We start from the raw sequence: 23,855 nt of genomic DNA, 5'->3' as shown, positions 1-23,855 counted from the left end.
AGTATTAGTAGTAATGGCAGCTGAAAAAAAAAAGATTAAGCTTTGCCATAAATATATATATATATATATATATATATATATATATATATATATATATATATATATATATATATATATATATATATATATATATATATATACTGTAAATGCAACTTGAAAACAACTACTTAATTTAAATTGTAATAATGTTTTATAATTTTACTTTTTTGCTGAATTATTGATTCTATCTATCTATCTATCTATCTATCTATCTATCTATCTATCTATCTATCCATCCATCCATCCATCCATCCATCCATCCATCCATCTATCTATCTATCTATCTATCTATCTATCTATCTATCTATCTATCCATCCATCCATCCATCCATCCATCCATCCATCTATCTATCTATCTATCTATCCATCTATCCATCTATCCATCTATCTATCTATCTATCTATCTATCACCTTCAGAGTGGTCAGTGTAGATTGTAAGTAAAATTATTAAAAAGCAAAAATGTAAATGTAATCATATGTATTTGTTTCAGCATTTTATGTATAATTTAATATGAAAAATAATATAACATTAATATGTATAATATACATTTTTGTCTTATTGTCTTAATGGACAAAATACTAACTTACACTATATATATATATATTTCACCCTTGTTGTTACAAAAATATAGTTAGATTGCTTGATTAAAAAAATATTTTTTATTGAATATGAACATTATATGATTACCAACATACTTTAAAATATCCTATTTTGTGATTCACAGAAGAAGGAAAGTCAGATTTGAACAACATGAGGGTGAGTTAATGACAGAATTTTATATTTTGGGGTGAACAATCACTTTAACTTTTCTATAATATTCATATAAAACCGGCGCTCAGATGTGTCACGCAAATACTCGCGTCTGGAAAAAACATGTTGATGTTAAGAAAATGTTGCGGATGAGATAATCATATTTCTTTTTCTTTAAAGAAACAACTCTGCACTATTTTACTTTATTCCACTTTGCATCCATTATCTGCCAGCCCAAGACTGTATTTGTGTTTCCTTTCACTGTGTCTCCATGGAAATAATTGCGACAGAAATCTGACATATGCCAGCTGTCACTTGAAAAAGGAGGTCAAAATAGATAAATACGCTTCTTTGAAGTTAGTGCTCATTAGAGCAAGATGTTCCAAGACTGAAGACTGCTGTTAATTCTGAAAAGTGACCAATAAATATGCTGTTTGAAGTCATTTTGCTCATACTAACGCACAGAATGATTATGAAAGAAGCTGGAAAGATGGAGAAAGAGTTCCTGCAAAACTCCCCAGCAATTACTGTCACTTTCAAACCCTTTTCCGCTGTCAGACCGCAGGTGTGTCGGGCTAATTCAGTAGCAGCATGACTTTATGTCTGATGTCAGGTGGCATCATTGTCATTTCAGCTGAACCCCTGTATGGCCATTTGAATGACACTTTATCACCGTTCCCCACACAATGCTAGTTCCACAAATGGGATGTATTAAGAAGATAATGAACATCGGCCTCCCTGAACACATATTTTGCTGATGCAAGCCAACTTGCCCTGTCTCTGCGGGCTTGCTTAGCCCGATCCAACCAAGACTCTGGCTTGTGGAGTGACATTCCTAAATGCCAGCATGGTGCCATGGGAGCGTCCAGGGGAAATAATGATGGAGTACCCATGCCCGCAGGTCGGAGCAGGCTTGCTGCTGGAGTCGCTCCCTGGTTGCGCCAGATGGAGGACATCAGATCCTGGACTATTATCTGCATCACTCTGCCTCCTCGCTTCTTCTTCTTTTTCTTGTGCTTTTTCTCTTTCTCTTGTCTGCTCATTTCCCAGCGGAGCTGCACAGTCATTAGCAGGCGCTCAGCTGCCAAACAACATTGAGCATGTGGTGGCTCCAACTTTGCAGTTCTTACAGGAAATGGCAGAAGCTATGACATTGAAAATCCTAATGTAGGTACGTGTGGTGTTAGTATGCAGTTTGCTGCACTGTGATGATTGTGCAAATATATTGTTTTGTGGTTTTGTTTTCCTCATCTTGTTGTGCATGATCTATTGGCATATGTTATTCCAGGTAATAAAAGGGTTAATTATATTTTATAAAAATGCTTTTGAAATTACTTTCTTTTTGATGAAGAACAAGGTGGGCTATAATGCTTGGAGAAAGCTGTACGTTAGTATTATTAGTACTATTTATCTCAATGGCAGTTGCTTGGCTGGCACATATTCTGCCATTTTTGTTTACAGAAGCCACAGGTTTTCAGTCTTAAATATTATATGAGCACCAGGAGATGGTAACACTGCTATATACACACCATGCTATATAGAGAGAGTTATTTTTTTTAAGAAATTGGTATTTTTATTGAGCAAGGCTGCATTAAATTGTTTAAAAGTGACAATAAAGTAATTTAGAATGTCACAATGTTACAATGTTACAATGTTATAATGTTATGATGTTTGATTTTTATTTCAAATAAATGCTGTTGTTTCTATTCATCACAGAATCCCCCAAAAATATGTATCACAGTTTCCACAAAACATATTACATTATTTTCAACTTTGATATTCTAATAATAATAATATGATATTATAATAATTATAAATAATATTATTCATATTATTTTTTGTTTGTTTGTTTTTTAATAAATTAGAAAAGATAAGAGTCTTGGTGAATATAAAATAACTCTTTCAAAAAAAAATGAGCTTTATATCTTGTCGAATATCCTGTTTCACTATGTAATACATGGGATTACAGAAGTATAATTGGTTGTGAATGGTATTTCACATTGATTTTAAAGCTAAGGTTTGGTTGCAAGAATCTTGGCAAGCTCCTGTCTGTTTATCCATGCCAGAGAGCAGCACTCGGTGCGATATGATCTGTGCATATAATGGGGATGGCACAGGCCTGAGGGCGGATATCAGTGAGCCAGACAGCAACAGCTTCCCCACCAAGACACTTAGACCTCAGGGCCAAGAAATCTGGCCCCAATCTGACTGGCACCATTAAACTCATCTGAGACACAGAGACTGTGTGTGACCCCTAAAGCACAATCAGCCAAAGTGCACAAGATGAGAATATAGTAGCTGTTAGCGCACTTTGATACAGACATGCACATACACGAACAGGTTGTTTAACCCTACAAAGCCTACTGTATCATATGTGGTATGCATGTTTCTAAGTTCTCATTTCTCATATCTTCAATGATATGCAAACTTACCAACATGATCAAAACTTTGCTGAAAAAAAAATCTTTTACACAATTAAAATAATGACTTTATGATCACCAAATGGTCTCAACCAATTATTTTCAAAATATTACTAAAACATAATCTTTAATGACATTATAGTCTTAAAAATAACAACATCTTGACATTATCGTGATCTGACATTATTCATGTCCGTAGAGTGTGATGTGTCACACACTGAATTTAAACATGTGGTTTGTTTGAATCTTGAATCCCAGTGCGAGCAAGAGCAATTTTTATTCTTGCAAACGCCACTAATGATGAGTTATATTCTAACTGTTAACTAGGTTCTTTTTTTTTTTTTTAATCTTTAGTGGGATTAGTTCAGTTCAGTCTGTTCCCTCTGACCCTCAGCTGATAAACATCATTATACAGTTCCAAGTAAATGAGGTGCCCTGATTCTGAGGTTCTTGTAAATCATTTTGTTTTGCTGGCTGTTTGTGAGTTTTGTCAGACTATCAGATCTCCAAAGACAGTCCTCCAAAGAATCTCCAAATTCATTACAAAAGTGCTCATATGCACAAATCTAATTGCAAAAGTAATAGGTCACAGAATCCTTCATAATACAGTCCAGCTGTCTGTTATTGATCGCATGTTAGAGCTACAGCAAGCATGGCATTGTTACTTTTCATCCCAGACCATGCGGTTAGGTTTGGGTTTCCAACAACAGTATCTGGTTGCAGAGGCGTAGCTATAGGGCAGACAAGGCAAGCAATTGCCAACAGCTGACCAGTTGAACAATCGGAAATGTCATTATCAATATAAAATGGAGCAATTCATCTGCATCCCCCCTAGGGGGCCCCCTCTCGTTACGCTGGATGTGTTTGCATTTTCATCATAATACATCGGCCGTGCATCTCTGTTGAAAGCAGTGGCCAATCAGAGGTGTTTACTGTAGGTTAGTCAGAATCCACTCTGATCTCATTTTTGTTTTCGCAAGTTTGCGTAGTTCTACACACTCACAGATCTTCCTATTATAACAAGACATAATGAAAGCATACACGATGTGAATAAGATTGTGTAGTTAGTTACTGATTATATCAGGAGTTTTCGCGTGAGAAAGCTCGAACAGTTACATCATAAGGGAAGTGCCCTTTGTTCGGTTTTTACTTCATTCACAGTTTGGAGAAAATTGTAAGAGGACCATCCACATATACCATTTCAGGAAGGACAAACACAAGTGTAAAAAATTATGCCAGTGAATCCGCCAAATTTTACGCTATTGAGGGTAATAACTGTAGCAATGAACAGAACGAACTTTCTGACAAGCCGATGTTAAAACAGAGCTGTGAAGCAGAGTAAATTCAGAGTAACAAACCTACAGCAGTAATAAATCTGTGTTGCCTTGAGCAGCTTCTGTAGGTAAAGATAACTTAAAGATCTCCTTAAATGTGTTCTTTTTAGGCAATATTTGAAAAATCTAATTTTTAAATAAAAAAATATTCAAAATATTTAATGCATTATTTAATTATTATACCAATAATAATTAACTCAATTTGTAGTTAACTAAGTATTTAAATAATTTACCATACTAGGCTGTTTGTGTCTGGGCTTATTTATTTATTTATTTATTTATTTATTTATTTATTTATTTATTTATTTATCCTGCACTTACTATGCTTAAAAAAATAAAAATAAAAGAAATAACTAGGTAGTTATAAAGGCACCTGAGTTAATGAGTTATCCTCTGCTGCAATCTACTGGATATAATGCTAATTTCATGTCATTTTAATCTAAAGTGTTTGTTTTCCACCTGGAGACAATTACATTCTTTATGAATGGAAGTGAACATTTAAAGTGAATTTCAGCAGAGTTAAAATAAACAGTAAAGGCTTTAAATTATTATAAGCGTTTAAAAAATGTAGGGTTTTATTTTGAGGGTGGTGCTCATCTATGTCCGCCATGATTAATGTGCATCCCTGGGTACTGTGTCTTGCAGCCAGTGTGGAGCCCACGAATCAATAAAAATAAATATCAATGCATTTACTTAGTTGACATTATTTATTTAGCTCTTCTACATTAAATTAGTTGAGTTAACATTAGTGGCTAATTTCAATTGAACAGAACATACGAAGGTCTTGGGATATGGTGGACATAGTGACCATAGTGAAGCTAAGGCTCATAAGCACCATTTTTTAGGTGACTGTCTGTTACTGTAAACATTAAGATTGTACTGCATATTCCAAATTGTATTGTACAGAATTGTTTAGCATCTACAGTATTTTCTGCCATAAAGATGAAGATTTATATTTTGTTAAAGAATAAGCACTTTATTCACATAACTTAGAACATAAATTGTTTATATATATATATATATATATATATATATATATATATATATATATATATATATATATGTGTGTGTGTGTGTGTGTGTGTGTGTGTAGTGTAGTGTAGTGTGTGTGTGTGTGTTCTATTGTATGTGTTTTAACTACTTTTTGTATGTTGTATAAAAATATACAAGGACATATTAACAAAATATTCTTTTAGAAGGGCCTAATCTATTAATTTTGCCTAAATGTACTAACATATTAGCTGATTATAAAGAGTTTTTAATTAATGTTATCATTTTAAAATAATAATAGAAATGCAACATTAGCCTGATTTTTACATTTGTATTCCAGTAATAGGTAAATATTTGTAAAATGTACACATGTATTTTTGTATTTATATATATATATATATATATATATATATATATATATATATATATATATATATATATATATATATATATATATATAATCACAGTTTACACATATATTATGTAAACAAACTCTTTTCTGGCATGCGATTTTATCCACAATTAATCTTTTGACAGCAAAATGTAATATAATATAAAATATACTGACTAACATATGACCATAATTAAAATCTTAATTGTGTGGTTATTAACATTTTTCTTTTTTAATTAATAAATTTATCATTGATTTCTTATTTTTTGTAAGTCACATTTTCCACAACTTTAACCACTGAAAATTTTGAGACATAAAAAATGCAACATTTTAACAATGAAAATCCTCCATCAAACACTCAACCATTATCACCAGGCATTATTATTCAAATTCACACTGTGCTTATTGAAATCAATGTTTATTATCCAGAGCAGTGATTCATAACCATGACTGCATTGATTCTGTGTTTGAAATCACCCAACATAATGGAGTTAAAACAAACCATTTATCATCACCTGCTCTATTTGTGTTTCGAAATGTTTGTTATGTTAGGGAACTAGTGTTAAACAGGACAGCATTTAATGTTAGTTATAACAAAATCCATAACAGGTAAGTCATCTGTCATGTTTTTTCTTTTTCTCAAAAAGCTTCTCTTGAAAACACGAAAGAGGCAAGAATTTAGAAATGCTTGTTATTAGCAACATTAAATGAACAGCAGACAGCAGCTCAGCAACTTATTTGTTTGAGCTGGCATTCACGCAAACGTGCAAGATACTGAACGTAATACAGTCCCCTGATATACTTATGATAAAGCACTTTTCCTTCTTTGTTTATAATTAAAAACAAGTTGGAAATACATTTGGAGCTATGTATGGTAAACAAACATCCAGAAGCTGTTCATAGTGATGACAGAAACCTGATATTTACATTACTTTAAAGGGGGGGTGAAATGCTATTTCATGCATACTGAGTTTTTTACACTGTTAAAGAGTTGGATTCCCATGCTAAACATGGACAAAGTTTCAAAAATTAAGTTGTACGTTTGAAGGAGTATTTTTGTTCCAAAAATACTCCTTCCGGTTTGTCACAAGTTTCGGAAAGTTTTTTTCGAGTATGGCTCTGTGTGACGTTAGATGGAGCGGAATTTCCTTATATGGGTCTTAAGGCACTTCTGCCGGAAGAGCGCGCACTCCCGTATAGCGAGGCTGAGCAGCACAGACATTTCACTGATCAGAGCGATTCACTGATCAGAGCGAGAGCGTCGCGAAATGTCACAAAAGGAGTGTGTTTTTGGTTGCCAGGGCAAGACAACCCTGCACAGATTGCCTAAAGAGAAACCGCATTAAGGGACCAGTGGATGGAGTTTATTTTTACAGAGCATCAATGGAGTTGTGCAAGTGTTTTTGTTTGTTCCCTGCATTTCTAAAATGCTTGTTTTACAAACAAAGTCCAGTTTGACGACGGATTTGCGTATCGTTTATTTCTTAAGGATGATGCAATCCCAACGGAAAAGGGTCACGATCGTGTGTTGGAACCACAGGCGTCAGGCGGTGAGTAAAACTGCTTAAAATATCTCTGCCTCCTTGTTAGTGCGTCCGCCTCCCATCGGAGACCCGGGTTCGAGCCCCGCTCAGAGCAAGTCCTTGCTGCTGCTGCTCTCGTTCAGTTTCAGCCTTTACAGCTGTCACAGCTTCCAAACGCTCTCAACGCAAAAGCTTACTGGAGCTCGTGATTCTTTAGCTCCGCCCACACGTCACGCCTGCAGCCGGTCGTGTTTTTCCGGGAAAAATCGGTACAGACTATCTTTCTCTTATGAATATAATAAAACTAAAGACTTTTTGGAGTTATGAAGGATACAGTACTACTCTATAGGTACTCAAGATTAACAGGAGATTGAGTGTAAACGAGCATTTCACCCCCCCTTTAAATGAGTCTACCCCTCACCCAAGATTGATGTTATAAACATACATTTTTATACTGTTTTAAAAATGTCTACGGAAGTTTGTACTGGCTACTGTATACAGGCCACCATACAGACTTTCTCAAAGAATTTGCTGATTTTCTATCTGAGCTGGAGCAGGCTGCAGATAAAGTCTTAATTGTCATGTTGATAATGAAAAAGATCCATTGGGATCAGCATTTATAGATATTCTGAACCAGGTCTGTAAGGACCTAATCATTGTCATAATTATGCTTTAGATTTAATATTATCAGGTTGAATTGATGTCAATGGCAATTGAAATATCTCAGATCATTATCTAGTATGATGTATTCTCCATATAGATAAAGACGCAAACTCAACTCAAATATGGTAGTACTTCTTCAACAAAAGACTGCTTTGTAAATAATCTTCCTAATACATAATTATAAAAAATGTATATAAATAGATAATATAAATAAATATAAAAAATAATAATATAAAAAATTATCTGTGGGGTATTTTGAGATAAAACTTCACAGAGAGAACAATATAACATATTGCATCAATGCATTCTATGGCACCTTTAATCCAACCTCTGCATATCGTTGTTCACATAAAAATCTGTCATATATATATATATATATATATATATCAGTCACATATAACCATGATTTCATAGACAGAAAATTCTAGTTTTTAAATTTCGTTACAAGCCATAGATTGGCAATAAAAGTGATTAATAAGTGGAAATTCTTACATGTTGCCCCTTTAAGAAGCACATTTCTTGATTGCTTTAATTAGGTCTTTGCAAAAAAGAATTTGCAAGCAACACAATCAGCTCATAGACAAGAAAAGCAAAGCTACTTTAGTATAAGCAATTAAAATATCAGCTTCAACCAGCCTGTGGAGTCTTCTCTGACTGCCCTGACCTTGCTTTTAGTCAACTACAAAAAAAAAAGAGAGAGAGAGAGACAGCAGTGGAATTTTCCGGACCAGCTGGCAATGAAGCCTGTCTGCTGAAGCTGAATATATTGGCGGTCCCAAAGGATCCCCTCACTATAACACTCCTGCTGCACTCTTATAAGTACACACTTGAAAAAAGGACATGCACAGAGACACACAAATAATGTGCTTGCTTTGTTTCGTTGTTTTTCCTTTTGAGAGAAAGCGAGAAAATAAATTTATGTTGCCACATAAATATTGAATATATTCCTTCAAAAATAATTCATACTCTGCAGGAGTAAACAATGTGGCATCTGAAGCGAAAGAGTGCAGGGAATCCAAAATAAACCTGAAGAGAGGAAGCAGGTAGGAGTGTTTCAAATGCAGACTCGTGGCATGAAATGAGTCTGGGGAGCCAACGCTGACTGACGTCACAGCATGCGAGCAACAAAAGATGCTGCAGCAGTCCTTTCTCCTTTTTTTAATATTGGATCAAACATTCATCAGTGTTAAACTATTCTCCGAGGTGTATCCGAGCAACATCATTTCCTGGTTTTCACATTTAAGCATCTAATTACCTTGGCAACGGTGCAGTGGGAGCGCATGACTTGAAATTCTATATTTAAGTTGATTTTCATCACGCTGCCTGGAAAAACAAGAGCTTAGCGCTGGCAGATTCTCTGTCGGCCTCCAAGACAAAATACAATTACGACTTAGTGACCTGATGAATTGCTAAAGCAGAGTGTTGTCTGAGCAGAGCTTTCTATTTCTCAGAGACTTAAATTAAACTCATTTCTCACTTAAGGTGACGTTGCGTCATTTCCATGTATCACATTCTGAAGGGAATGAGGAAATTAAGTCAATGGACTCAAATTTATCAGGATTCTACCTTTCTTTTCAATTCTTTTAAGAAAAGTGCCGTGCAATTTTATTTCATAAGAACATTGTGAGGTACATGATTTATTATTAAATAAATCATCCAAAGCTAATCTGTCAGAAAATATTTTGTAGCAGTAATCTAAATATGAGGTTTGAAGACTTTTTTTGCCTTGTGGAATTAGCAAATTTTAGCCCAAACTCTTAATTTTATTTTTGATTATTTTTTCATGGAATGTATTACTGTGTCACATTCATGAACTTTCTGTTTCCTTTTTTGGTCTTCCTGTTCTTGTTTTTGTTAAGTGTTTGATTTCTTCCCACCTGTTTCCGGTTCCCTCATCACCTTCTGATTGTTTAAATACCCGTTCTGTTGAGTTCTCCCTCGTCCGTGATTGTCTAGATGTTTGCATGTTTGAATGTAGATGTTTCCTAAAGGTGTAAATGCTAAATGTAATCGAGTCTATTGTCTGTATTCTCCTTCGTCTTCCAGTAAACTCCTTATTTGTTCCCGATCCTCCTCTTGTTCCTTATTTTACGTTTAGCACTACCATTAGTCTGTAACATACTGTTATGTAGAAGAAAAAAAATTATAATGTTTTTTTTAATCTAAATAAATTTGTTAAACTGCCTAATAATTCTGATTTCTTTTCTTATCTGTGTATTCTAATGGAAAATATATTTTGTATCTAAATCATAATACATTAAGGGTGTTATAATAAATTATATTTTTGCATTACAGTAATGAGAATATAAGATTATTCGTATTTTGATTTTGAGAATTGTGAGGTGTTTATCATGACTATAATAGAATGCCAAAAATTAATTGTCTTTTTTAGGGTGTAGCGGTGGTCAGTGGAGCGAATGGAGTTGCCCATGATGCTGATGTCAAGGTCCAAGGTCCAAATTCTCCTGGATGGAGTGGGAGGGCCGAGGGCACTGGCTGTATGAGTAGGCTGCTCTGTTGGGCTCTATCTTGGGATTGTGGATGAGATATGCCAAGCTTGAGCCCTCGGTGCAAAGCTCGATCTTAAAAGATGAGGCAGGGCAGCGGAGCAGAGGACGCAGCCCAGCCAGGTGCGACAGCATGGGGAAGACATCCACCAGCTCCACCACACTCTCAACTCCATGACCTGAAAGATATGAGGACAAAAGGCTGATGGAAAAATGAGATACAGATGCATTCAAGAACCAATAATGTATCTAAAGCTGCAAGCGTGAATGGTCATTTTACACTTTTATGTTGTTTAATTCCATTGCACTTGGTTTAAAAATTATATACATATATATATATATATATATATATATATATATATATATATATATATATATATATATATATATATATATATATATATATAGACAATTTGTATTATTATTTTTATTTTACTTGCTGCTCTGTAGAATATAACATTGACCGTCCACACAGCAGACAACTCTTTTTTTCAAGTATTTTTCTCATATATTTTCAATAAAGAAGTTATAACCAGAAACTAAACTGAAAAAAAAGATCAAGAGAGTATACAAGACTGAATGAATGAACTACCTTTCCCATAAAGCATTGCACCTGATGCAGTTCAATCTGAAACTACAATACAAACATATAAACTATGCATATCAAATCAATGACTTCATTTTTTATGTTTAATTCATGTATAATTTAATGCTTATAACCATTCATATTTGTACAAATTAAAGTTAACATTAAATAAGAGTTGTTGCTCATTTCTTTGATCAAAAATGCAATAAAAACCAATTTTTAATATAAGTACAATTTCAAACAGCCATTTTCTAATTCATTCCTGTGATGTAGTGCTGAATTTTCAGCATCATTCCTCCAGTCTCCAGTGAAATCATACTGATTTGCTGCTCAAGAAACATTTCTTATGGTCTCGGTTGAAAACGGTTGTGCTGTTTAATATTTTTTTCGTGATTCTTTAATAAGGTTATAAAGAACAGCACTTTCTTTGCCATGATTCCTGGATCTGTGGTAAGAGTTACTCTGCTGATTGGGGAATCACTGTAAATTGTGCAATTAAAACACAATTATAAAAATGAAGCTCAGATCACGGTGATCCGATGATATATATATACTTTCACAGAAGCCACATTAAATAGCAAAGTATTACAGCGAGTCTGCTTTGAAACTTTAAACATTATTAGTGCTAAAACTCTTTTTTTCCTTTAGTGAAAGGCCCCAGTTCTGAAATTTACATTAACTTTACTGATACGGTAACTGAATATAGCACAGTTCATTAGAGCAACAATACAGAGAGCAATAACTCTCAGGACTTATTAGCTTCTCTATGCTGTGGCATTATCATTACAGTCATTACTCCGGCTGCTTATGCTGGGGGTTTTCTAAAGATTGCCACAAATGTGCACTTGAGAGCTGAAAGAAAGCAAACCATCAGCAGATGCGTGTGCTCACAGTACACTCTCAGTCAAACCTTCGCATTGCACAAAAACACACTGAAGCAAAACAGGCTGCTTTAAGTAACATTACCTTTGCCGAACTGCTCCCGTGTGCCCTGAAACACATCGATGAAGGGGAACGTCTTCTCCCCGGGCCGAGGGAAAGGTGAGGTCACACCTGGCTTGTACACGATCAATGGCACTCAGGTGGCCACATCAAAGTTGCTGTATTTGGCCCATTCACCATGTTCTCCTAATGACCAACCTGAGAGAGAGAGAGAGAGAGAGAGAGAGAGAAAGAATTAACCGTGAGAAAACTCTATATGTTTTATAGACATGCTATCATACAACATATGGGGTATTTCCAGACATGTTAAATAATGAATAATTGAAATGTTTAAATAGTACCAATAATATTAAATGTGCATTGGGTTGTAATAATTAAATGGATTTAAATACAATATTGCATTATTTTTTGCATTATTTAGTTTATACTATAATTATTATAATGAAATTGTAGAAGATATCTTTTATGAATTTATTTGCAAACATGCAAATAATGAGTAAAGTAATATAATAACGTAATTCAAAAATTGAATAATGTATAATCAATCTATTATTTAAGATTTCATACTATATATAGACAGACAGACAGATTTGGGACCAATTCAATGGACATGTTACATGAATTAAAATGAGCATATTATACAGTACATATTATGAAATAATAATAAATACATTATACAGTATTCGTTTATTTTTGAGAGTTTATCAGTTTTTGTTCATATTCATACTAGTGTTAAATGTCTTTGCGCTGCAATTTAATAAATTCAAAAATTTTATCTTTCTGTCATTTCCATCTAATTTAGCATTCTGTGTAATGGAGCCAATTCAATACAAATTTATCATCCATTAAAAGTGAGCATATTAATATGTTATAGATAATGCCCTTAATGCACTGCATATTTGCACGATAACAAACACACACACACACACACACACGTCACACGTATGACAATCTTAACCAACAATTAGAAATGCAATTTATGCTAAATGAAAAAAAAAAGGTGACTGTTTTCGAAAAAGGTGATCTTTTTTTAGAAGAACTTATGTTAATTCATAATAATATGGAAGCACACAGAACGCTAAAAATCTGAGCTACAATAAAAACCAAATGCTTCAATACTGCCACCTAATGGATGTAATATTTAACATTAAGCTGAATTGCCAGAAATCTCTTGGACAAACCGTGATCAGAGCTGAACACCACTACAGTGTCATTGGCGAGGCCAAAATCATCAAGGGCTTGCAGAATTTTTCCATCTTGAGCATCCACATATGATACAGAGGCAAAGTAGTGCTGTCGGATCTACAGCTGAAAGATGAGCGGGAAAAGTTAATATTTGATTCCACAAGAAATGGGACTTAAAGGTCTTTTCAGGCTGGAACAAACTTAACTACTAAAACCATATTATAACTTCATACAACTGACAAAGAAATAACTTCAAATGTAAATAGTATACTTACATACAAAATCTCTAAGTGTGAATATTGCATTTTTTGCATGGTGCCTGAAAGTCTTTAGGAATGGGGCCATAAGGAAAGCTCAGAGTTAACGCCTGAACGTCTTCCCTCTTGCGGATGTCAGTCCAGGGGTTATAGGCCACATTAGGAAGTTTCTTAGGAACATCTGGATCCAGCATCACACTCTCAATAGGATAGAGCTTTGGGTACTCCTATAAAAACACAGGATTTCCCAGATTCAGTGATTTAACCGCTGTCATGCAGTGTGCCCCGCTTCGTTGAAAAGCACATACCCGTGGAATTCTAAAGGGAATATGTGTCCTATAAAAGCCAACAGCCAGGAAGAAAGCATTGGGAAAGTCCTTCATAGAAGTCGGTTGTCCTGTGCTGTGTTCTCCATGCCAGGAAGGGTTCCCATAGGCACCTCTGACACATCCACTGCACACAGTAAATTACTGTGCAGTGTGCCATCTTTATCTCTGCAGACCTAACAGATGGACATGAGATGCTGGAAATAAACATTACAATCTTTTAGAAATCTACTCGTGCTTTATGCATATCATTTACTCATTTTAACCTTTTTTTAACCTTTTAAACATATTAAATGTTAGGTGAGTAATTTTTCTATATTAAATATTTCACATTGAAATGATCCAAACTTAAACTTAGTGCAATATCTTATGGTATTTTTATAATTATGATGATTTTTTTATTTACTTAATTTGTTTTTTACTACTTTATTTTACAGCAGATTTTGGAAACACAAGAAGCTCTCAGATCTATATGAGACAGAATAACCAGCAGGTGTTCGAATTGTAAAAAGTGTGAGAGATCGGATGGTACATAAAGGTTTACAGTTGTGGTTCTCAGCAGGGGTCTGGTTTAGACCTATCTCTCACATGGACCATTGACACTCTATCTACAATCTCAATTAGGAGTGTCAGTGGTCCAGTTGAGAGATAGGTGGCGGTAATGCACTTATTATTTTTTTTTTTTAAACATATTTTTATTGAAAGACATTGGCTATAACAATAACATTTCCAAAACAAAAACATTTTATATATATTTTAACTATCTTCCCTCTCCCACCCACAACCACCCACAGCATCCAAAAAAAAAAAAAAACCTGTTACACAGGAATAGTTATTATACAAAGGCTAAGACAGACATGTCCACATATTTTCAAATAAGCACATCATATACACAAATCAATCAGTGGAGTGAGAGGTATCTGATATTGCCTGTATTGATATTTGGTTATTTTCCAGAAAATGCATAAAAAGATCCCATATTTTATGGTAATCTCTTAGTTTGCCCTTTAGACTGTAGGTTATTCTTTCCAATGCAATACAATGTGACAGATCTTTTAACCAATGATCAATAGATGGACCTTCTATGTTCTTCCAGTAGAATGCTACTAAACGTCTTGCAATAACGAGACAAATGTCAATCATTTTAGTGTGATAACCTGATAGTGATAGGCTTACAGGAATTAAACCCAAAGCACAAATTTCAGGGGTCGTTGGAATTAATTTTGAAATAATTGAAGAAATTAGTGCTGTCACTTTTTGCCAGAATGTCTTGATCACCTCACATTCCCAGATACAATGGAAGAATGTTCCCTTATGTTTTTGGCATTTAAAACAGGTATCTGGGATTTCCGGATTAAACCTGTTTAACTTTTCAGGGGTGACATATGTACGCATTACCCAGTTGTATTGGATCAGCCTAAATCTAGTGTTAATTGACAAATTCTGGGCTTTAGCACATATCTGGCTCCATTCTGAATCTGGAAGGTCATATTGCAAATCTATACCCCAAGCAATTCTTTTGGAATCAGACGATTCCTTAGAACTTTTTACAAATTTGCAATAAAACAGTGAGATTTGGTTTGTACCAAGTTCCTCATAAAACATAGCCTTTTCTAATTCTGTTAGTAGAGGTCTAGATAGTGAATGATTTTGCTTGACATTGATATAACTGCGAATTTGCAAATATTTAAAAAAGTGTTTCATTGGGATTCAGTAATGCACTTATAAGTCTGCGATCTGACATAAAGCAAGAAGAAGAAGAGACGTCATGTGACATCTGTTGAGAATGAGCTCAGGACAGTTCGGACACTGCGGTGAATCAGAGGTAAAACACGATATAAATACTGTTCAGTTTCTTGCACAGACCGATCGTTTTGTGTCTTTACACATCAATGTATCATCACAAGCCACAGAGTTTAGATTGGTTTTGTTCGTGTATGTTTTGTGTGTGACTCTCAAATTCCCATGATTCCCATTCACTTCTATTATATGACTGACAGACTGCAATGGTTTAAGTTAAAAATATTTGTTTGTGTTCCATTAAAGAAAAAAGTCACCTACATCTTTGATGCCCTTGGGGTAAAGCAGATAAACATCCAATTTTTTTTTTTTTTTTTTTGAATGAACTATCGCTTTAAGTCTAAATTCCAATCTCACAAACTGACCTTCCTCTTTTCATATTTAAAAAGGGGTGGATGAAATGGCGGTACAGACCAGCTGTACGGGTAATCAACCGAGTGGTTGGAGGCAATGCCTTGAGGACAAGCACATGAAAGAGAAACATTGTTAGTTTAAACATCAAGCAAGACAGTTAACACATGAAAGGATTGTAGGGCAATCACAAATAAATGTCCAGGTCATATTTCACATCAAAATAAAGAGGGGGGAAAATCAAGGCATAGTATTCAGGATTTTTTGCATTGTGAAATGATCATGCATACAGGTGCTGGTCATATAATTAGATAATCAAAAAGTTGATTTATTTCACTAATTCCATTCAAAAAGTGAAACTTGTATATTATATTCATTCATTACACACATACTGATATATATCAAATTTTTATTTGTTTTAATTTTGATGTTTATAACTGACAACTAAGGAAAATCCCAAATTCAGTATCTCAGAAAAATTTGAATATAGTGTAACGGTTCAATATTGAAGACGCCTGGTGCCACACTCTCATCAGCTAAATAACACAAAACACCTGCAAAGCCTTTAAATTGTCTCTCAGTCGAGTTCTGTAGGCTACACAATCATGGGGAAGACTGCTGACTTGACAGTTGTCCAAAAGAAGACCATTGACACCTTGCACAAGGAGGGAAAGACACAAAAAAGGTCATTGCAAAAGAGGCTGGCTGTTCACAGAGCTCTGTGCCCAAGCACATTAATAGAGAAGCGAAGGGAAGGGAAAGATGTGGTAGAAAAAAAGTGTACAAGCAAAAGGGATAAAATGTGGGGAAGATTCACAAAGAGTGGACTGCAGTTGGAGTCAGTGCTTCAAGAACCACTACACACAGACGTATGCAAGACATGGGTTTCAGCTGTTGCATTCCTGGTGTCAAGCCACTCTTGAACAAGACACAGCGTCAGAAGCGTCTCTCTTCAAAAAGGACTGGACTGCTGCTGAGTGGTCCAAAGTTATGTTCTCTGATGAAAATTTTGCATTTCCTTTGGAAATCAGGGTCCCAGAGTCTGGAGGAAGAGAAGAGAGGCACACAATCCACATTGCTTGAGGTCCAGTGTAAAGTTTCCACAGTCAGTGATGCAATGTCATCTGCTGGTGTTGGTCCACTGTGTTTTCTGAGTCCAAGGTCAACACAGCCGTATACCAGGAAGTTTTAGAACACTTCATGCTTCCTGCTGCTGATCAACTTTATGGAGATGCAGATTTTTATTTTCCAACAGGACTTGGCACCTGCACACAGTGCCAAAGCTACCAGTACCTGGTTTAAGGACCATGGTCTCCCTGTTCTTAATTGGCCAGCAAACTCGCCTGACCTTAACACCATAGAAAATCTATGGGGTATTGTGAAGAGGAAGATGCGATATGCCAGACCAAAGACTGCAGAAGAGCTAAAGGCCACTATCAGAGCAACCTGGGCTCTCATAACACCTGAGCAGTGCCACAGACTGATCGACTCCATGCCACGCCGCATTACTGCAGTAATTCAGGCAAAAGGAGCCCCAACTAACTATTGAGTGCTGTGCATGCTCATACTTTTAATTTTCATACTGTTTAGTTGGCCAATATTATTAAAAATCCTTCCTTTGTATTGGTCTTAAGTAATATTCTAATTTTCTGAGATATTGAATTTGGGATTTTCCTTAGTTGTCAGTTATAATCATCAAAATTAAAAGAAATAAACATTTTAAATATATCATTCTGTGTGTAATGAATGAAAATAATACACAAGTTTAACTTTTTGAATGGAATTAGGGAAATAAATCAACTTTTTGATGATATTCTAATTATATGACCAGCACCTGTACACATCAGATGGACTAGTTACCAGGATGGAAGACTTTGCCAGCTGATAAAGTGGTATATTCAATAGAATTGAAGTACTGAGGAAGTGTAGTGTAGTTCCCAGCATGAACTCTCCAGTAGGAGTTGAAATCATACAGTTTTGTGCTGTCTGGTCTCTGACTTGTTAGGAAAGGCAATCTACTAGGTTCACAAACAGCTTGCTTTAAAAGAACATAACAGCAGTGTGCGCCTGTAACTTAAATGCACTCTACCAACAAAGCTTTGCAGAGTATCAATAATATATATTTATATTTTTGATGAGCAGTAATACAACATACCTGTGCACAGGAATTATGAAACACTGTGCTCACTGATGCAAGTTGATTGATGTTTGGCAACTTAACCACTGGATCAGGGTAGAAGCCTAAAGTCGGTCTCAAATCATCAGCAATTAAGTACAAAATGTTGAACTGTTTGCTATCTACTGCAAAAGCACCTGCTTTCAAAACGTGTAAAATCAAAAGAAAAAAAAAACACATCTGAGTATTTACAAACATTATGTTCATATTTTCATGGGGAAATAGTGCAATATAGTTTATATTGAATACAATCGCATCAGCATCTTTATTTTATAACATGTCAAGCTACTTACAGTATTTTGCTAACAGGTTTTCATAGACTGGCTGTGATGACTGGGATTGATCTTAAAGACACAGTACATGTTTTCTCTTGTCTACTGTACATAGTGCTGGTAAAACCAGCTTTTTGAGTTGGCTCTATAGCGAATAACAAATGATTCTTATGAGCAGGTTTGGTTTTTTATGAGTCGATTCTTTTCAGTGAACCTATTACCGAATTAATGACTTTTCATCATAAACACTTACAAATCAGCGGCAGCGGTTATTGAATTAATGTGACTCGTTACTGCAGTGCTGTAACTCAATTACTTAACTGTAGTTCTAATGACATTTACAAGCAGTTTTAAATGTAGTAAAAGTGCAATCGCCACAGGCATTTAAAAGGTTAGTTCATCCAAAAATGGAAATTAAGCCATAAATTACTCACCCTGAAGTCATCCTAGGTGTGTATGACTTTCTTCTTTTAGATGAATTCAGTTGGAGTTCAAAAAAATTGATCTTTCAAGCTGTTTAATGCAATTTAGCAGGTGATGCACTCCATCGGTCCATGAGAAGTTTAATAAAAAGTACATAGGCCTCCTGTAGCAAATCAATGCGTTTTTGTAAGAAAAAATGTCCATATTCAAAACTTAATAATCACTTTAATCTAGCTTGCGCTCACTGTTGTAAAACAGAAACAGTTTTTAAAATAACTCTGTCTGGATTTGTCTGAGAGAAGAAAGTCATATACACTTCAGCGTCAGTAATTTATGGTTAACCCTTTAATTTCAGTGTAGCCTGCATCATGGGGAAGTCGTGGCCTAATGGTTAGAGAGTTGGACTCCCAATTGAAAGGTTGTGAGTTTGAGTCTCGGGCCGGACGGAATTGTGGGTGGGGGAGTGCATGGACAGTTCTCTCTACACCCTCAATACCACGACTTAGGTGCCCTTGAGCAAGGCATTGAACCCCCAACTGCTCCCCGGGCACCGCAGCATAAATGGCTGCCCACTGCTCCAGGTGTGTGTTCACAGTGTGTGTGTGTGTGTGTGTGCACTGCTCTGTGTGTGTGCACTTCAGATGGGTTAAATGCAGAGCACAAATTCTGAGTATGGGTCACCATACTTGGCTGAATGTCACGTCACTTTCACTTTCACTTTCAGGATGATTCACCTAAGAGAAATTAACCATGGTTTTACAACTGATAAAACCATTTTAAAAAGATGGTATTTCTTTTCTAAAAAATTTTAGTAAAATGCCAATCAATCCACCAAATATATATAGTCAACTTGCTGCACTTTTACTATAATAAAACCCCGGTTCATTTTCGTAAGGGTCACTACTGCAAACCTAGAGTTAATTTTACTGCAGTTTTACTATTAATGAACTTGCAGTTGTAGTGTTTCATAGTTTTATTGCAGCTGCTATAACGGACAGCTATGGGCTACTGTAGTGATTTTTTTATAAAAGACATCCAGTATTGCATTTTTGTGTTATAACAGTGTTATAACGGTTATTGTTATATATGATGGTTTTATTATAGTACTGTACTCCAATACAATTTTGGTATTAGCCAACCACTGCCATCAACAGCAATACAATAAGTCTTAAGCACAATTTGCTGGATGTTATAAAAGACTGGCACATTTCCTCAGTACAGAGCACTTCTGGCCAATGACTATGTTAAAATCATTAGATTTTAATGTGTGTGTGTGTGTGTGAGAGAGAGAGAGAGAGAGAGAGAGAGAGTTATTATTGACTTTATAGCTTAACATCTATCATAATAGGTTGTAGGCTATGTTTTATGTTAAAAAATATTTTTCATGTGTATTTAATATTACATTTTTGAAACTGTTTTGTACCAGTAAACTTCTGTCTTTTTCTTCAGTCTGGCTTAGGTGTGATGTGGTAATATAACTTAAACGCAGGAGTTCCTGAATTTCTTCTCATAACAACACTGAACATGGCAATTTTGTCCCTCCTTAGAATTGAGAAAGAGAAACTAATTCCACTGCAATCCCAACTGCTTTGTACCCTGCAGTTTTCATCATGGATAAGATTCTATTATCCTGTGCTATATAATACCTCAATATGACACTGGGATAGACAATTTTTTTATATATATATAAACTATATACTGACTTTTTAAAGGACGATACTTAACATGTATTTTCTAGCATGCATATTTGAGACATCATGAATATAGACACCACCGGTGCATCAGAGGCAACAGCAAGACAAGACAGTTTAAAGGGTAACATAAAAGGTATAATGCTTAACTGTTGAGTTCAGTCGATTAAGCTACATGCATTGCAATTTATATAAATGATTTCCATTCAAAGGTGTCGAGGCTTCCAAAAAAATGTCTGAGAATGGTGGAAAAATACAAGAGTATGATCATCAAAGTTGGCAAAGCAAAGCAGATGGACCCGGCTGTGATTGCTGCCATCATATCCAGAGAGTCCAGAGCAGGAGCCGTTCTGAAGGATGGGTGGGGCGACCATGGCAATGGCTTTGGCCTCATGCAGGTTGGTCAGAATAACTGATTTACTCTATATGAAAAGATAATGCCACAAATATCTTAATATGAAATACATAAGACACATATAAAGTTATATTTAGGCTGTTTAGTCTACATGTGGCCTTTTTAATAGACACACTAATCAGATAATCCATCCAAAACATTTGTGTCACTGTGAAATTATTTATGTTATATCTTGTATTTGTTTTGCACAAGGTAACATTATATTTAGCATTATTTGGCCTTTTTTGTAAGGGACAGTTAATGAGACAGAAAATTATAGGATAGTTGAGAAGGATCAGGAAATTGAGCCAGTTTCAAATGGATTAACTGCATGAATGCAACATGTCAAAACATGTTCACTGCAAGCTATGTCTCTATATACAGTGCAAATCTGCAGACTTTTTGTCACATTAAAAGAAGATGCAGATCTTATTTAATTTATTATGTAAACATATTTTCACAACTTACTGTTTCAGAGCACACATTCTCCTGCAGCACTTCCTTTAATTAGCTGCAGGCTAATGTGTCTTTCAGGTTGACAAACATTACCACAAGCTAGTAGGTACATGGGACACAGTGAGGAACATCTCACACGAGGGACTGAGATCCTCATTGGCTTTATTAAAGAAGTTAAAGCAAAGTTTCCCCAGTTGAACACCGTGCAATGCTTTAAAGGTAAAGTTAGGATGCTCCCAGAGAGCACACAATAAAAACATAAGCATAACTTTTCAGAGCATAGACGTAAGTACTATTATGTCAGTGCTTGGTTTGATTTCATATCTCAGTTGAAGTATAATGTCTGTTTCAGGGGGAATATCAGCCTAAACGCAGGAGTGAAGAACGTCTAAACATATGAGCGCATGGACATCGGCACCACAATTAAATAAAACTAATTTATTCACACACCATGTATGTACCTTTCATGTTACACATAAAGTTAATGAATAGTCTTTCCATACTCATATTACAATTGTTTAAATCACGAAAACAAATAAAATTTAGTTGGCTCTCATATACCTAATACCAAAGACCCAAGACATGTCACTTAGGATATATAGTTTTGAATGGGGAAAAATGCAACGCTTAATATGGCCGCTCAGTCGCAGGAAGCCCCGCCTTCTGAATGAAAGAGCCAATCGCTAATCGATAAAGTCTTTGTGTCACTGCAGCTGCCATTAGAAGTTCCAGTTGTTATAGAAACAGTCAGCATTCTGAGACGTGCTCTTAAGACTGTGCATGCGCACTGGCTGATCTAGCCTGAATGTTAAGGTTTTTATAATGCTATTTGAGCAAAAGTTACAATATTTATGACACAGTTCGTGCCAGATTTCTTTTTTGTGATTCCAAATATGTAATCACAAGCTTAGTGAACGGCTTTTGAGAATTTGATGTTTCCCCTTTCAAAGAAATAGGAGTTGAACTTGCATGCCCGAGAGGCGTTTCAAAGATGGCCGCCGAGTGACATGACTTGTCTCAAAAGGAATTTACTAATACTTTGCCAAGCACAATGACATGTCACTATTACTAGCCAGGAGTATAATGTGTTATTTTATGCCTAATTGCTTGTAACTCACAAACATATATTGTTTATTATTTTATATTTTTGTGTCTTTTTAAGTTTACTTTTTGTTTTAGGCCTTTTCAATGAAAGTGCTTTTCAGAGAATGTCTGCTCGCATTAACACTGCTAAGATTTCCCACGAAGTTTCATTTTATTTTTCTTCACTTCTTTCTTTTGCCTTCAACTGCAAAGTAAGGACTTTCCCTATAATCTAGCAGATGCATCAGATAGTGATGTTTAACATTTTTGTGGTGTATACTGATAAACCTGATAAACTTAATTAAATCTAAATTTTGTAACCTTTCGTTTTTCCTCACCTAAGAGGAAGAACATCTGAGACACACAGAGAATCCACTGGTTCGTGCTCTGAAGAATGGGCCGGATCCCACAGGCAATGGCTTTGGCCTCATGCAGGTTCGTTACAACAATAGATCTACTCTATTTAAAATTTAATTCACAGGTAGATTTAGGATTAGGCTTATAAGAGTGTGCACATAAAATAAGACCCTGGATCCTGGAATAACATAACTGTCCAAAAATATATAGCTAACCCAATCCCTAACCCTAAACCTAACCATACCCATGATTTATTCTTAAAATCAGAGAGAAATGATAGGTGAATAACAAGGGTGTAGAAGCATGTAACCCTAATGGTAAGTCTAAAACTGACATTGCTTGACAAACCTATCGCTTATTATGATTGGTTGATTGGAATGTTGTTCCAGGATCAACAAGGATGTTGGTCCTGGACCATGTTGTACTTGGTGAAATCACGTTCACCAAATTTAAGTAGTTAAGTAAGTTCTTTTTTTTTTTTTTTTTTGGTTGACGAAAGCCAAAATCACACTCAAGCTGGTACATGGGACAGTGAGATGCATGTCACACAAGCTACAGAGATACTCATTGGGTTCATTAAAGAAATTAAAGTAAAGTTCCCCAAGTGGACACAAGAGCAATGCTTAAAAGGTAGTACACTTCCACAAATTGTTTCAGAAACTACACACATTGGATTCATCAGAGAACAGAGAAGTGCAAGAATGATGATTCAATAAATGGATATTAATCAGTCTGTAAATTGCCCCCCCCCCCCCCTGTTTTAGGGGGAACAAAGGTGTGAGTAGAGTCAATACATATGACAATATCGATGCCAAATATCGATGCCAAAACCACAGGACAAGACTATTCCAATGATGTTGTCACCAGAGGCCAGTGGTTCAAAAGCAAGGCTTACTGAAGAACATATGAACCTGTAAAACCCTTACATTAGTGGAATG

General features: G+C 35.4%; 2 pseudogenes; one reads left to right on the top strand and one right to left on the bottom strand.

Annotated features, from left to right (window-relative positions):
* Positions 1-10,422: 10,422 nt before the first annotated feature.
* On the bottom strand, positions 10,423-18,603 carry LOC128027097 (iduronate 2-sulfatase-like; annotated as a pseudogene).
* On the top strand, positions 15,705-23,815 carry LOC128027807 (lysozyme g-like; annotated as a pseudogene).
* The last annotated feature ends 40 nt before the right edge of the window (positions 23,816-23,855 follow it).

This window comes from Carassius gibelio, chromosome A14 (assembly GCF_023724105.1).
Source record: "Carassius gibelio isolate Cgi1373 ecotype wild population from Czech Republic chromosome A14, carGib1.2-hapl.c, whole genome shotgun sequence".
Taxonomy (NCBI): Eukaryota; Metazoa; Chordata; class Actinopteri; order Cypriniformes; family Cyprinidae; genus Carassius; species Carassius gibelio.
This window is presented reverse-complemented; position numbering and strand designations above follow the sequence as displayed.